The 16,304-nt window shown below is 45.7% G+C and overlaps 1 long non-coding RNA gene across 2 annotated transcripts in view; it reads right to left on the bottom strand.

Annotated features, from left to right (window-relative positions):
• Positions 1 to 16,304, bottom strand: part of LOC140471925 (uncharacterized) — a 39,317-nt gene that overhangs the window by 11,076 nt on the left and 11,937 nt on the right. For both annotated transcript variants that reach the window (XR_011957285.1, XR_011957286.1), the window contains exon 4: positions 3,535 to 4,103. This is a non-coding gene — a long non-coding RNA (uncharacterized lncRNA). The remainder of the gene's footprint in view (positions 1 to 3,534; positions 4,104 to 16,304) is intronic.

The following is a 16,304-nucleotide window of genomic DNA, read 5'->3' as shown; positions in this document are numbered from 1 at the left end:
GACCCTTCAACCACATGGCATCAAGGTTTGCTCATCTCCCCTCCCCCCCAACTTATCTCAGATCCAACCCTCCAACTCGACACTGGCCTCTTGAACTGTCCCACCTGTCCATCTTCCTTCCCAATTATCCACTCCACCCTCTCATCATTACCTCCCATCTACATCTACCTATTGCCTTCCGAGTTCCCATCCCACCAACCCCACACACCCCTCTTATTTACCTCTCAGCCCTCTTACCTTTGGAGAGCTCATGAGTTAAGCAGCCTCCTTTCAGCATTAACAATTCTGTGAACATTTAATTCTGAGCACTCGAAGGGAATATCAGGGCAGGGTTTGTAAAGAGATCAGATTGAATGAGGGTCTCAGTGAACAAAAGTGAGACACAGATACAGAGAGGTTTTGGGATGGATCAAATCAAAGGTTATCAATTTGCACGGCTGCCAACATTACAGAAGTTACAAAGGGGAGTGATCAAGAGAGTGGAATTAGAGCAGCAAATAAATCTTAAACATGTATGCAGCTAAAGGGGATGCTGGGTAAAGATACCACAGTTAGTGCTGATTTCATTCCAGACACACCAGCCAGGGCACACATCCTTGCTGTGTCTACCATATTGATCTCTTTAAGATTTTTGTTCATTTGAAGTGTTTCATGTTTAGATAGTCCAGAGAAGACAGCTTCATTCTCCTAAATTTCTTCTGCCAAGGCAATGCTGCTGTTAGAATTCAAGTCACTATGGCATGTTACTGGCTGCTTCATGGACTGGAACTGGCAATTGAGACTGAAAGGTTACTGTATAAAATATCTTCAACTGTATTGCTAGATTGCCAGACACATGAGGGGCTTTAAGAAAAAGAACTTAAATGATGCGCACTGAGTGTCAGAGCGCCTACTGTTGTGGGGATATTCTGTTCAGATACAATCTATTGGTAATTGTTAGAATTGACTTATCCTGGCTCCAGAGAAGTGGGCAGAGCATTATAACGGTCATCGAAGATGGTAACAAATTTCCCAGAGGTTACAAATCGTAAATGACAGAGTAGGCATGAGTTCTGCTGGTAAGGTGTATACGTTTATTCAAAATGGCTCCAATTTACTTTCAGAAACAAGTGAGAGAAAAGCACATTACTGAGGTCTTTGCATTAGTCCAAATTTAGGCATTCAGGAGAGCTGAAGGGAGAGCTGGTGTGGGGAGTTGTAGTAATGATAGGGAAAACTTGTTTCACAGAGAGAGAGAGTTCACAGATGGAAAACTCAGCTTTAACATCACATCAACTGCAGAGTCGTCCAATTCTGCAGGTCCTGATCCTTATCAGTAATATAAAAGGGGAAAGCAGCATTCCTAGCTCAGAGAAATCATTCCCATGTCAGGCATGTTGTTGAATATTTAACCAGTCATGTGATCTGGGAAGACACCAATGTAACTGGACCAGGGCGAAGCTGTGTAAATGTGGGGACTGTGGGAAGAAATTTAATTACCCCTCCCAGTGGGACACTCACTGACACATTCACACTGGGGAGAGGCTGTTCACCTGCCTCACGTATGGGAAGGGATTTACTCGATCTTACAATCTGCTGAGACACCAGAGGGTGCACAATGGATTTAGATCCTTCACCTGCTCCATGTGTGGGAAAGGATTCACTCAGTCCTCTGATCTGCTGAAACACCAGCGAGCTCACTCTGGAGAATGACCATTCACTTGCTCCCAATGTGGGGAGAGATTCACTCAAATGCACCACCTGCTGAGACCCCAGTGAGCCCACACAGGGGAGAGACCATTCAGATGGTCACTGTGGGAGAGGGGATTCAGTGATTCATCCTGACCCCCTGAGACCCCAGTGAGCCCACACAGGGGAGAGACCATTCAGATGGTCACTGTGGGAGAGGGGATTCAGTGATTCATCCTGACCCCCTGAGACCCCAGTGAGCCCACACAGGGGAGAGGCCATTCAGATGGTCACTGTGGGAGAGGGGATTCAGTGATTCATCCTGACCCCCTGAGACCCCAGTGAGCCCACACAGGGGAGAGACCATTCAGATGGTCAGTGTATGAGAGGGGATTCAGTGTTTCATCCTGACTCCCTGAGACACCAGCGGGTTCACACTGGGTAGGAGCTGTTTCCCTCTCTGTGTGACAAGGGATTTGCTGAGACTCAACATGACTGAGAGCCCAGTGAGTGTACACAGGGAAGTGGTCATCCCCCTGCTCCGTGTGGTGTAGAGTTCACACATCACTGCAGGACTCTGATTCTGCAGTTACTGTCCATCAGAGTCAGGAGTGGACCTTGTACATGATGACACTGCTGGAGTATTGACGTTGTTGTTGTTAACCACATTAACTGGGCTGGAGTTGACTGAATTTATATTGTCACTTTCTGAACCTCAGGATGCCTCTCTGGGCAGTAGGTCACCACAAACAGCAATGTGACAAGGAGTAGGGTTCATCTGTATTGATTTAAATTGTGATCATAGCACTGCTGTCTCACAGCACCAGGTAAAAGGTTAGAGTCCAGCTTTGGTCAACGGCCTATGTGGGGTATCCACATTCTCCCCATAATAGTGTGGGTCCCCTCCATGTGCGCTGGTTTTCTCCCACAATTCAAAGATATGCAGGTTAGGTGGATCGGTCGTCATAAATTGTCCACAGTGTTCAGAATTTGCAGACTAAGTGAATCAGCCATGGGAAATGCAGTGTTACAGGGATGGAGTGCTCTGGGCGGGATGTTCTTCAGATGGTTGGTGGGATTTGATGGACCAATTCTCTCCTTCCACACTGTAGGGATTATATTCTATGATTGAGGATAAAGAATATTCTCAGGGTCGCCTTGGAGGAGGGGCATGTGGAGTGTATCAATGCTCTCTATGCCATTAGATAGAGGTGGGCACCGCAGAGGATACAGTGCTTTATCTTCACCACCACCGCCACCCCCTCAACCCCAACTCTACTTTGATTTAGCCCCTTCCCACTGTGTCACTTGTAATGGTTTGCTTTGCCCATAATGGGCTTTGTTTGGAAATATTCAACTGATGACACTGGTGTGCTCCTGCTGGTGATTGTACGTTAACAAAAACAAAATAATGGAATAATGATGTTGATGGTGGGAAGGTTGCTCAGCTGTGTGAGATAACACTTCTGGGTAGGAGAAATGGGAGAAAAATGCGTCACAGCTCACAGAACGAGAACTGAAAGTAGTTAAATCAAACCAAAGGTTCAGAGAGGGAAGGAATATTTCCCTGGAGTTTGAGTAACTGAAAAGTGATGGGGTCCGGGAGTAGACAGGATTTTGTTAAAAGGGCATTTGAAATTTTAAAAGCTGTTATAAGCAGATAGTTTCGATTCTTTAATTTTATTTATTGTGGAATAAACTTGTACGTTAAAAAAAAACAAATTCACAAACCTGGCGTTAAAGACAAATGTTAAATAAAATCCATCAAACCATCCCTCACTGAAAACTAAGGTGGAAGTGCAATCTCCTGCAGAATCCCTGCCCTGACTATTTCTTCCTACCTGGGGCCCATGACTATATACATACCTGGGAGATAGCAGCAGGAGAAGGCCATTCGGCCTTTGAATCTGGCTCCACCATTCAATGGGAAACAGCTGACCATCCAGCTCAGTCTTCTGTTCTTGCTGTGTTCCAATCCGCTTTCATGACTTTACCTTGAAGAACTATATTTCAGTCTTCTTTGGGCTTCACTGCCTTTTATACCAGCGATGCTGCTGTGTTATTACGTGGGTGTAGGCAGGGGTAATGTGATGGTGCTCTTCCTGGAGGACACACTCAGCGTCCCTCATCATCCTGCAGTAACATCAACCGGGGTTCAGCAACTAGAGATCGAACCCATTTCCAGGATATGGGCATCACTGGCTCAGCCAGCATTTATACCCCATCATTGGGGATGAGAAGGTGGTAGTGAGCTGCTGTCTTGAACCATTCACAGTCCATTTGGTGCAGATAGACCGACAATGCTGGGAGGGAGAGTGTTGCAGGATTTTGTCTGAGTGATTCTCCATCTTTGGTTCTTCAAATGCTGGTTAACTAAATCACGATCTGCACATGATTTTGAGATTTCAGCCTGCAAATCTTCACCATCTAGCACCCTGTGTAAAGGAATATGCACAGATTAGAAATTCAGAACAGACAATTCTAGTTTCTCTGGAATACCTTTTTCCCCTTTCTTCCCCCAAAGCTGTTACCCTCCAGCCCACTTACTCTCTCCTACCGTTCTGACTCTGCTGCCCCTAATGTACACCCTCCTCATTCTCATGGAGTTACTGTTAACAGATCCATGCCACCACTTCCCGTCCCTGGTTCGACTCTGCACCCTTTCTGGGTTCACTTCCTTTCCCTTCAGTTGCTGAAAGTCAATAATGAAACAGCAGAATGAAACAAACGGAAACAGAAAGGGAGGTGGCAGATCCTGGACAGAAGAGGAACCTTCAGTCTGGGAGAATGGGTCAGATTATTCCTTGTTTCCCATTAGTTTATTCCCAGCATTACAACGAACTGGGGATGGAGAGTGGTCCCACGAGGGTGGGGTGACACTTTGACCCCCCAACTGATCAATACTACAAGCAGATACGTCCCTCCTCTAGCCAATCACAGTGTGAAATACTTTCCACTAATTACCCCAAAACATGTGCGCCAAAACCCGCCCACATTCTGTACATATACAGTGCCGTGTTTCCCAATACACCTGTGGTCCCTGCCTCAGGAATTATGGAAGTTGCAGTCCCCATGAAGTCACTGGAGCCTTGTCTCTGGAAAGTGAATGAAACGTGTGGGGTGGAAGGATGTTGTTTATAGGATCCCCATTCAGACAGACAGGACATATGGCTTGTCACTGGGTTTGACTGAGACATCTGGTTAGACAACCCAATTTCTGACGTAAGGAATATAGATTCAGTCAATTGCGGGGTGGAGGGGTCAATAAGGGGAAGCAGTTTTCGGCAGAGGTGGCTCAGTGGCTAGCACCTCTACCTCACAGCTTCAGAGACCCTGGTTTGATTCAAGCTTTAGGTGACCGTGTGGAGTTTCCACGTTCTCCCAGTGGCTGCATGGTTTTGTTCGGTGTTCCAGTTTCTTCCCAAAGTGCAAAGATGTGCAGGTTAGGTGGATTCGCCATGCTAAACCACAGTGTCCATGCATGTGCAGGTTAAGCCATTAACCATGGGAAATACTGGGAATGGGTGAGTCTGAATTATAGGATTAGTGTGGACTCGATGGATGAATCTGCACTGTAGGGATTCTATTTTATTCTCATGAAGAAGAATGTACCTATCTCGATGTGTTATGAATCTGTGGAATTCCCTATTCAAAACGCAGTGGATGCCAAGACAATGAGCAAATTTAATGGACAGATACAGATTTTTAATTTGCAATGAGCTGAAGGGTGAGAAAGAGAGAGAGAGAGAGAGAGAGAGAGAGAGAGAGAGAGAAAAGGCGGGAAAAGCCAGCTGAGACCGAGGTGAGCTCAATCATCACCGTATTAAATGGTGGAGCTGGTTCGAAAGGCTGCATTGCCTCTCCTGTGCCCAGTGCTTATCTTCTTACGGTAATAACTGGAAAGCGGAATCCAAAACTCACCACCTTCACCAAAGGAGATTTTCGGAAAATGGAGGATAGTCAAGTGGAAAAGTATTCAAAACTGAGATAGCGAGGAAGTGTGTAGAAGATAATGATTTTGCAATTTTAAACTGAGGGGTAACAGTGATTTATGGTTATAGACTGTGTGGTACATTCACACTGTCCAGAATACTCTGTTGTGAATATTTATTCTGTAATTTATTACAAAGCCAAGGTTACTGATAATGAAAACCAAAACACCCAGGAAACATCGCCTCACCTCGTAATCTGACAAAAGACGCGTGATAAATCTGGTTGAATTTAGAACACAGATGGAAAGCGGGAAGATTAAATCCAGTCCCAAGATCCTGTGCTAAAACAAAGAAGACTACAATAGGATGAGGCAGGAGTTGGTAATGTCGACTGGGAGCAAAGACTTTATGGGGGGGATAGTTTACAGACAGTGGAGGAATACCAAAGCAATTTTTCGAAGTGCTCAGCAAAAGTATATATCAGTGAAAAGGAAGGACTGTCGGAAAAGGGGTAAGCTGCCATGGGTGTCTAAGGAAATAAGGGAGTCTATCAAATTGAAATAGAAGGCATACAAATTGGCAATGACCAAGGAGAAATTAGGAGATTAGGTAAACTTCAAAGGTCAACTGAAAGCTTGATGGGATTGGGTATAAATAGTGATGAGTAGCAATGCCCAGGGACAGAATAGCAGTTTACACTGCTAGAGGGAAACCTATTGTTTGGTGAACATATGGCCTCTGTAATTGTTGAAGCATTTAACTGTTACCATAGAGATAATCCTGATCAAGTTCAAAATCACAGCACACTCCAAAAGCTTGTACTTCCAAATAAACCTGTCGGACTATAACCTGGTGTTGTGTGGTTTTTAACTTTGTCCACCCCACCCCAACCCCGGCTCCTCCACATCAGAATCCTGACAGACAGCCCCACTGAAACTGAAGCGCCTGTCAGGTACTTGAGGGAGCCACGGGGGCGTGGGGGGAGGGGTGTGTGGTTTAACCACAGAGTTGAACTGAACTAGACTTTTTAACTGTTGTTGCCATGGAGATAATCCTGAGAGACCGTCTCTATGCAAAGTCACAAATCACAACGGTAGAAGAATGGGAGCCGTACATTGGACCTGATGCTGCCTAAAGGCGTTTTGCACGTAAAATCCCCAGGTAACTACCAAGTCTCATCAATAAATACTCAAAGAAGACCTCTCAGAGTTCTGTACCTAGTTATTCCTATCCAGCAGGGTTCAGAAATATGTGTACACAGCAGTCAGTCTTCACAATGGAGGATACGAAGAACATGTCAGTAATTGATAAGGAGAATGAGGAAGGTGAGGACCTAGATAATAACCATTATCGTGAAAGAGTTAGAGCTGGGCAAGCTAATGGAGCTAAAGGTAAACAAGTCTCATTGCCCTGATGGAATACATCCCAGGATACCAGAGTTCGTGGGAGAAATAGCAAATGCACTTAGTTACAGCATCCTACAGCAGAGACAGGCCCTTTGGCCCAAAATGTCCCATGCCGATCAGAATGTCCATCCACGCTGACCACATTTCCCTGCACTTGGCCCATCTGCTTCTGAAACTTTGCTATCCATGTATTTGTCCAAATGCCTTTTACATGTTATTCGTGTATCCGCCTCAACCACTTCCAATGGCAGCTCATTCCATATGCGTACCACCCTCTGGTGGAAACAGTTGCCCCTTAGCTTCCCTTTTATTCTTTCTCCTCTCACCTTAAACTGATGCCCTCCAGTCCTTGGTTCGCTGGGAAAAAGACTGAGTGCATTCACCTTACCCATGCCTCTCATGATCTTATAAACTTCTATAAAATATTCCCCCTCGGTTTCCTCTGCTCTAAACAAAAAAGCCCTCGCTTGTCCAACCTCTCCCTGTAACTCGGACCCCTGAGCCCTGGCATCATCCTTGTAAATTTCTTCAGCACCTTTTCCAGTTTAATAACTGAAACCTACACTGCATTGGTCACATTTCCAGTGTTTCCCCACGGCACTGGAACTGACGGGACAACGCCAATGGATTACAATCCATGATCGATAATTCACTCCATTACAGCAATCCCATTTTCATAGCTTCGTTCATGATGCAGGAATCCTTTTGTCTTCTCGTTTCATGGTTAATTGCCCTCATACAAATCCAGTGGCTTAATTGTTCCTGGGAAACGTGCCATGATTTTTTAGACATTCAAAAACCAATGAAATCTCTCTCCACAGTCCCCACGCTAACATGGACTTCACTGTCTCAGTACTTTGTCCCCAATCACACTGACATTTGAAATATTTGCCCACGGACAGAATGCACACCTTTCCATCCAAATGAAAAGGTCAATGATATTCAGATCGGCACGGATCAAGTAACTATCCAAACTGAACATGAAGTTCAATTTGAATTTCTCAACTGCAAATCCCCCCTTTCAGTACTGCACAACAGAGAAAACAAAGTGCTGGAAATCCTCAGCAGGTCTGGCAGCGTCTGAAACGCTTACAGATGCAGGAAACATTGCAGCCTTGAAGAAGTGGTTAGATGATCAAACCAGGCACGTGCGCTTGATGGCCAGTTATGTAGAAGATGGGGGCATTGTGTTCAACAGTTTTATACCAGAGACTCTGACTCATTTGATTCCATGTTTCTCTGCGATTCCCTCTTTTTCGGAAGCAGGCAGGAGTGGGAAGCAGTGGAGAATGTAAATGATGGGTGACCTTCCTCGTGAGAGGATTCGTGTACAGTAGCAGGGATCCCTTTCTGGAAGGGCCTTGGTGAGACCACACCTGGAGTACTGTGTATACCTTTGTTCCCCTTTCCCAAGGAAGGCTACCCTGGTTATTGACAGAGTAAAGGAGGGTCACCAGCCTGAGTCCTGGGATGTGGAGATAGTTATGGGCTGCAGATGCTGGAAGTCAGAGTCCATACAATGTGGATCTGGGGAAGTGCAGCAGGTCAGGCTGCATCACAGGAGCAGGAAGGTTGATGTTTTGGGTCGGAACTCTTTGTCAGCCCTGATGAATAGTCCTGACCCGAAATGTCACCTTTCCAGCCCCATCGTTTTCATGCTGGTCATCAAGCATCTATTAATTCTAGTCCCACGTTCTGGCACTCAGCGTGTAACCGATATTGTAGTGATCATCTCAACACTTCTTCAAGGCTGCAATGTTTCCTGCATCTGTCACCATTTCGGATGCTGCCCGACCTGCTGAGGATCTCCAGCACTTGTTTTTATTGTGGATTTCCCCCATTTTGCTCAAGCACTTAGAGTCAGAGAGCTGTACAGCTCCATATTTTGCTGACTATAATTCCTGGGATGGTCGGACTGATGGATGAAGAGGGACTCAATCTTCATTTAATCCTCCTTTCCTTTGGCTTTCTGAGCCGCTGACTACCTCACTAATATTCTACCTCCCATTCCCTGTCCTGAATCTGACCCATCTAAGCCTACACTTTAGTTCCCATCCACCTGTTAGACGAGTTTAAACTGCACCAATGGGAGTGGCAAAAGCCTCCACCAGGAGATTTCTCCCAGCTCTGCCCAGGGGTAACCGGTCAGGCTGGTACAGGACCCACCCAGAAACGGTCCCAGTGCCTGAAGAATCTAAACCCTTCTCTGGTTCACCATTTCGCCAGTCACACCTCCAACTGATCTATCCTCTTATTCCTGCTCTCACTAGCCCATGGCACTGTGAGTAAGTCAGACATTATTTTATTTCAGGAGCTACATTTTACTGTATCCCTGATCTCCCTATATCCAGCTTTCAGGATCTCATCCCTTTGTTTAGTGATGTCATTGGTATCGGTTTGTTCCACAACCACTGACTTTACCCTCCAGCTCCAGAATGTCCTGCAGCTGCTCCATGATAATCACGGATCCTGGCACCAGGGAGGTAACGTACCATCCTGGATTCATGTCTGTGGCCACAGAAGTGCCTGCCTGTACCCCTGACCATTGACTCCCCTGTCACTATAACCCTGCCACTGTCTTTCCTCCGGTTCTGTACAGCAGAGCTATCTGTGGTATCATGAACCTGGCTGTTGCTGATTTCCCGAGAAGCCACTCCACGCATTCACCCCCAACAGAATCCCAAGCAGGATTCAGTATCTTTTTGAGAAGTGGATGATCACTGGGGATTCCTGCACTGCCTTCCTGAGCCTTTTATTTGGTTTGATGGTCACCCATTCCCTTCCTGCCTGTGTAACCCTCACCTTGCAGTGTGACGAACTCACTAAATGTGCTGTCCATAACATTCTCAGATGCTCCACAGTGAGTCCACTCATAACTCCAGGTCTGAAAAGCAGTTTCCCTGTAGCTGTAGGTGGGCCCACTTCCTGCACACATAGCCGTCAGGGACACTGAAAGTCTCCCTTATTTCCCACATTGTACAAGAGGAGCACACCACGGGTCTGAGGGCTCCTGTCACAACGTCTCTCTAGATTCAGCTAATTACTCCCATTAAGAGAATTTAAAAGAGCTTTCAACCTTCCTTCACTTCAAACATTTCCATTATATATCAAAAGCCCCAATCTTTACTTAAGCTGATACGTTATATTTTAAAAACTTAACAAATACTCTGCAGGTATCACTTACAAATTGGCTGTTCCCATTGGGACCATGTGAATTTCTCAATGGCCTGAACTAAACCAGAGTTTCAGCTTCAACTTCTCCCTGTCTCACCTCCCTCTGTTTTCATCCAACTCCAAAACACACTCATTGAGTCAAGCAACACTCAGTGCAGCGCTGTCATTTTCATTGTCTGCTCACACCTACACTGCCCCCAGCCTCCTGTCCTGTTCCAATGCATCGCAATGGGAGCTCAGGAACTGCATCTCATCTTTCAGCTCAGCCCTTTGTAACCCCAGAGTCAACATGGACCTCAGCAGTTTCTGGATGAACAGACAGTTGTCAGAACCTGGAGCATTCCATCTGAAAATGTGCTGGAATTTGAGTTCACAAAGAATTTTAATGAAAATTTCGAAGGAAGTTGAAAATTAGGAGTTTACAGGTTAACATTATGAAGTGAGTGATTGGGACTAAATCTGACAGTTCCTGCAAAGAGACTATGTATAATCTGGATAAATCTGTGCTCCCACTCAGGCCAAATCGCCCATGGGCGATTCAACCACAAATCTGAACATCTTTCTGCATGTTGCTTCACAAAAGTATTGGAGATATTTTCCCAGAGACAGAACAGACAACCCTTTCTCCTTCCACAGGAAAATGCTAATGATATCCAGATCCTGATGACTCCGCTGAGTGCAGAAATCTGCTTTTTTGAGATCCTGTCCTCAATTATTCTCATTTAATATCCCATAAAAAGAATTCACAAAACAAATCTCAGCCAGTGCAGGATGAATTGGAAAGACAAATATTTCTCTGGTATGTGTCTGATGTGTAAACGCTCGTCTTCAAATCACCCCTCCCCCACCCAGGAAGAGGACATGTCCATGCACCTTACTGTACCGTGCACCCAATAAAAATGGCAGTCATAACCCAGGACCTATCACTGACTGAGGCCCACAGCCGTTTTCCCATTTGCTGGAAACATGGGACCAAGAGTTTCTAATTCAGGACTAACGTCCTGTACAGATGTGTAAATAAAACTTCCCAGTCTAAACTGAATCATTTTCTCCCGGTTTCCGCTGCCACTCCCCCTTCCCAATTTCCGGCTCCTGCACACACCAAGGGCCATTCCGGGTCCAGTGACCCTTCCTCAGAACCGATGGCAGCTGGGAAAATTAGACTCCCTAGAGTGTGGAAACAGGCCATTCGGTCCAACAAATCCACACTGACCCTCCGAAGAGTATCCCACCCAGACTCATTCCACTACTCTATTATTCTAAATTTCTCCTGAACAACACACCTCACCTTCACATCCCTGAACACGACGGGAAATTTAGCTTGGCCAATTCACCTAACCTACACGTCTTTGGACTGCAGGAGATAGAGGTAAAAGAGTAAATAATAGGTGGGATGGAGCGATCCTTCAACAACATGGCAACATTTACTCATTTCCTCTCCCCGACCTTATCTCAGATCCAATCCTCCAACTCAGCACCGCCCTCAAACTGTCCCATCTGTCCATCTTCCTTCCCAATTATTCACTACACCCTCTCACCATTACGCCCACCTGCATTTTCCTATCGCCTTCCCAAATACCTTCCCAACAGCCCTACACACCCATCCTATTATCTGTCCTCTTCCCCACCCTCACATTCCTGAAGTAGTGCTTATGCCCAATATGTCAATTCGCCTGCTCCTTGCATACTGCCTGACGTGCTGTGCACATTCAGCGGGACACTTTAACACAAATTGGAAGAACATCACCTCATCTTGTACCTGGGGACCCTTCAGCCCTCTGGCCTCAATATTGGATTCCATAATTTTAAGTCCTAAGTCTCCTACGTACGAGTGTCCTAGCCCCCATCCCATAGACCAGGCCCTGTTATTACATCGCCTGCAATTACAACTACTTATGGTTCGTCACTAACAGTCTCCATAAACAGCTATTCACCCTCCCCCAGCCAGATCGTTATCCACTCCTTTGTCCATCGCGTTCTTTGGAATCGATCACCACCTATCATTTACTCTTTAACCCCTACCTTCTGCATATAAACCGACATTGTTTCTCAGGAACATCAGTTCTGACGAAGGGTCATTGGATCAGAAATGTTAATTTTGACTTCTCTTCACAGGTGCTGCCAGACCTGCTGAGCATTTTCAGGATCTTCCAGTTGTTTCTGATTTACAGCATCCGCAATTCCTTTGGTTTTCATTTACTGGGAGTTTGTAATTCAGGTCTAGCAGCCTACATAGTGTGTTTATCAACCCACTCAGTACACAAACTCATTTTCTCTCCCAGTCTCTGCTGTCTCTCCCGTCTCTCCCACTCCCTTCACACTCACTGAGTCCCCCCCTCACAGTGACATTGCACCTGCACAGCTCATGGTCACGTGTTGGCCTGCTGGCCACACCCCTCATTCAGTCCCATTGGCGGGAGGATTACACCAACTCCCCTATTGGTCTGAAGCTGCCATCAATCAGCCAGGTCCCATTGTGACTTGAGTGGTAGGAGGTTGAGGGGTGACCTCAGAGGTTTATAAAATCATGAGGGGCGTGGATGGGATACAGAGACAAGGTCTTTTCCCTGGGGTTAGGAAGTCCAGAACGAGGGGGCATAGGTTTAAGGTGAGGGGAGAATGATATAAAAGAGACACAAGGGGCAACTTTTTTCATGTGCGTATATGGAATCTACTGTCAGGGAAGTGGTGACAGCTGGTATAGTTCCACCATTTGAAAGTCAGCTGGATGGGTATATGAATAGGAAGGGCGTAGTGTGATATGGGCCAACTGCTCTCACATAGGACTAGATTAGGTTGGGATATCTGGTTGGTGTGGACTAGTTTGACGAAAGGGTCTGTTTCTTTGCTGTACATGACTGTGGCTCTGCCCTGGGATGAGATTCATCATTCAGTGAATGGGGCAGTATCACAGAGCACAGGGGCTGGGGGCTATTCAGCCCATTGGGGCTGTTATTTCTTCCTCTGGAGATGCTGCCAATCTGCCCTTTCTCCACTCCCATTTACCAGTAGCCCTCCACATTTATCCTCAAATAGTTAAATTCCAAATCTGTTTTGACAATAACAAAAGTTGCATCCAGCTGTGGTTCAAACTGTTCCAGATGCTCAGAACCTACTGAATAAAATCACCTTCACATTTTTAAGCTGCATTATTTGCCAATTACCTGAAAGTAGTTACTAAAAATTGTGACAATAATTTCTCTCAGTGTCTCTGTAAATTAAATATCCTGGAAACAAATCTGTTTCTGGTTGAAACCACTGCTTAACCTTCTCAGCTCCAAGGAGAATTGTCAGGTCTTTTGTTAACTCTCCATAAAAGAGAAATCTATTTTAATTTGAATTTATTAGTGTCATAGAGATTCACAGCACAGAAACAGACACTTCGGTCCAACTCATCAATGCCGCCCAGATATCCTAAATTAATCTTGTCCCATTTGCCAACACTTTGCCCATATCCTTCTAAGTTTCCTAAACACGTACCCAATCAGATGCCTTTTAAATGTAATCGTACCAGCCTCCACACTTCCTCAGGCAGCTCATTCCATACACGTACCATATTCAGCTTGAAAACATTGCTCTTTAGATGACATTTAAATCTTTTCCCTCACACCTCCCGTCTGTGCTCTCTGGTTTTGGACTCCCCTAACCTGGGAATAAGACCCTAGCTGTTCACCCTATCCATGTCCTTCACGATTTATCAACCTCGAAGGTCACCTCTCAGCACCCGATGCTCCAGTGAAAACAGCCCGAGCCTATTCAGCCTCTCTGTATGGGTCAAACCCACAACCCTGGAAACATCTTTGCACATCTTTTCTGAATCCTTTCAAGTTTTATAATATCATTCCGATAGCAGGGAGACCAGGACTGAAAGCAGAATTCCAGAAATGGCTGAATCAATGTCCTGTACAGCTGCAAAATAATGTCGCAACTCCTATACATAATGCACAGACCAATAAAGGCAAGTTAACCAAACGTCTTCTTCACCACCCTGCCTATTCCACTTTCAAAGAACTATGAACCTGCACCTCAACATCTCTTTGTTCAGCAACACTCCCCAGGCCCTTCCCATTAAATGTATAAGTCCCGCCCTGATTTGTTTTTCCAAAATGCAGCATCTCACATTTATCTGAATTCCACTCCATCTGCCACTCCTCAGCCCAGTTGATTGAAGTCTCATTGTTCTCTGAGGTAACTTTCTTCCCTGTCCACTGCATCTCCAATTTTGGTGTCTATGTAAAGTCACTAATCATAGCTCCTAAATTCACATAGAAATCATTTATATAAATGATGAAAAGCAGTGGACCCAACACCAATTCTTACACCATATTGCTCATCACAGGCCTCCAGTCCGAAAAGCAAACCTTCACCACTATCCTCTGTCTCCAATTTACCAGCCAATTTTCTAAAATTTGTTAACCAGTCTGTTATGTTTAACTTGTTGAACATCTTTCTGAAGACCAAGTTAGTGATTTCCATGCACAAAGCCATGCTGACTATCCCTAATTATTTCTTGCCTTTCCAAAACATCCAAATCCTGTCAGTGAGAAGCCCTTCCAACAACTTGCCTGACTTTAGGTTCACTGGTGTATTGTTCCCTGGACTTTCCTCACCACCTTTCTCAAATAATGGCGCCCGTCTTACAACACCTCACCTGTGGCTATTGGTGATACAAATATCTCAGCGAGGGGCCCGGCAATCACTTCCCTAACTTTCCACAAAGTTCTGGGACACACCTGATCAGGTCCCAGGGATTTATTCAGCTTTATGTATTATAAGATATCCAGTACCTCATTCTCTGTAATATGGACACTTTTCAAGTTATCACTATTTATTTTTCCAAACTGTCTCACTTCCACATCCTCTAAGTAAAAGCTGACATGAAATCCTCCCACCTCCGATGGTTCCACAGACAGCCTTGCTGACCTTTCAGGGTCCCTAATCTCTGCCTGGTTACTTACTTACAGTGTGGAAACAGGCCCTTCGGCCCAACAAATCCACACCGCCCCGCCGAAGCGCACCCACCCATACCCCTACATCTACATCTACATCTACATCGACATCGACCCCTTACCTAACACTACGGGCAATTTAGCATGGCCAATTCACCTGACCTGCACATCTTTGGACTGTGGGAGGAAACCGGAGCACCCGGAGGAAACCCACGCAGACACGGGGAGAACGTGCAAACTCCACACAGTCAGTCGCCTGAATTGAACCCGGGTCTCCGGCGCTGTGAGGCAGCAGTGCTAACCACTGTTCCACCGTGCCGCCCACTCTTTTGTTACTCTTTTGTCCTAGGTGTATTTGTCGAATCTCTTTGGGTTCTCCCTTAAACCTATTTCCCAAAGCTATCTCATGTCCCCTTTTAGCCCTCATGGTTTCCCCCGACTATACTTCTACTGCCCTTTTACTCCTGAAGGGATTCCCGCAAACCCAGCTGTCTGTTCCTGCCATATCCCTCCTTCATTTTCTTGACCAGGCCCTCAATTTCTCTCGACAGGCAGCATTCCTTACACCTCCCAGCCTTGGCCTTAACAGGAACATACTGTCTGTGTACTCTCGTTGTTGCGGGCCTATGGATGCAATGGCAGATGAGGACAGAGAAGCAATCATTATTAGTAAAGAGGTGGTGTTGGGAAAGGTAGCAGCCTAAAGGTAGATGGGTCGTCTGGCCCTGATGGAGTGCATCCCAGGGGACTATAACAGATGGCAGCGGCTAAATAGCAAACGCACTCGTGATAATTCACTAAAATGTGCTGGACTCTGGGACGGTTCTGACAGATTAGATAGCTGCAAATGTGATGCCAACATTTTAAAATGGACCTGTTAGCATAACTTCTGTAATGGGGGAAATGCCTGATCTCTCAAGGAAGAAATAGTGAGCTATCTGGATAGAAATTGTCTCAGAGCAGACAGCATCGATTCATGAAAGGTAGACAACACTAAGCTGAGTGGTAGAACAATGTGTGTAGAGGCCAATGTAAGTCTGCAGAGGGATACGGATAGGTTAAGTGATTGGGTAAGGGTCGAAAAGATGGAGGACAATGTTGGGAAATGTGAGGTCATCCATTTTGGTCGGACTAACAGCTAACTGATGAAATGGTAAAACCTTGCAGCAAGCTGC

This window comes from Chiloscyllium punctatum, unplaced genomic scaffold (assembly GCF_047496795.1).
Source record: "Chiloscyllium punctatum isolate Juve2018m unplaced genomic scaffold, sChiPun1.3 scaffold_204, whole genome shotgun sequence".
Classification (NCBI taxonomy): Eukaryota; Metazoa; Chordata; class Chondrichthyes; order Orectolobiformes; family Hemiscylliidae; genus Chiloscyllium; species Chiloscyllium punctatum.
Note: the sequence above shows the minus strand (reverse complement) of the source record. Positions and strands in the feature narration are given on the sequence as shown.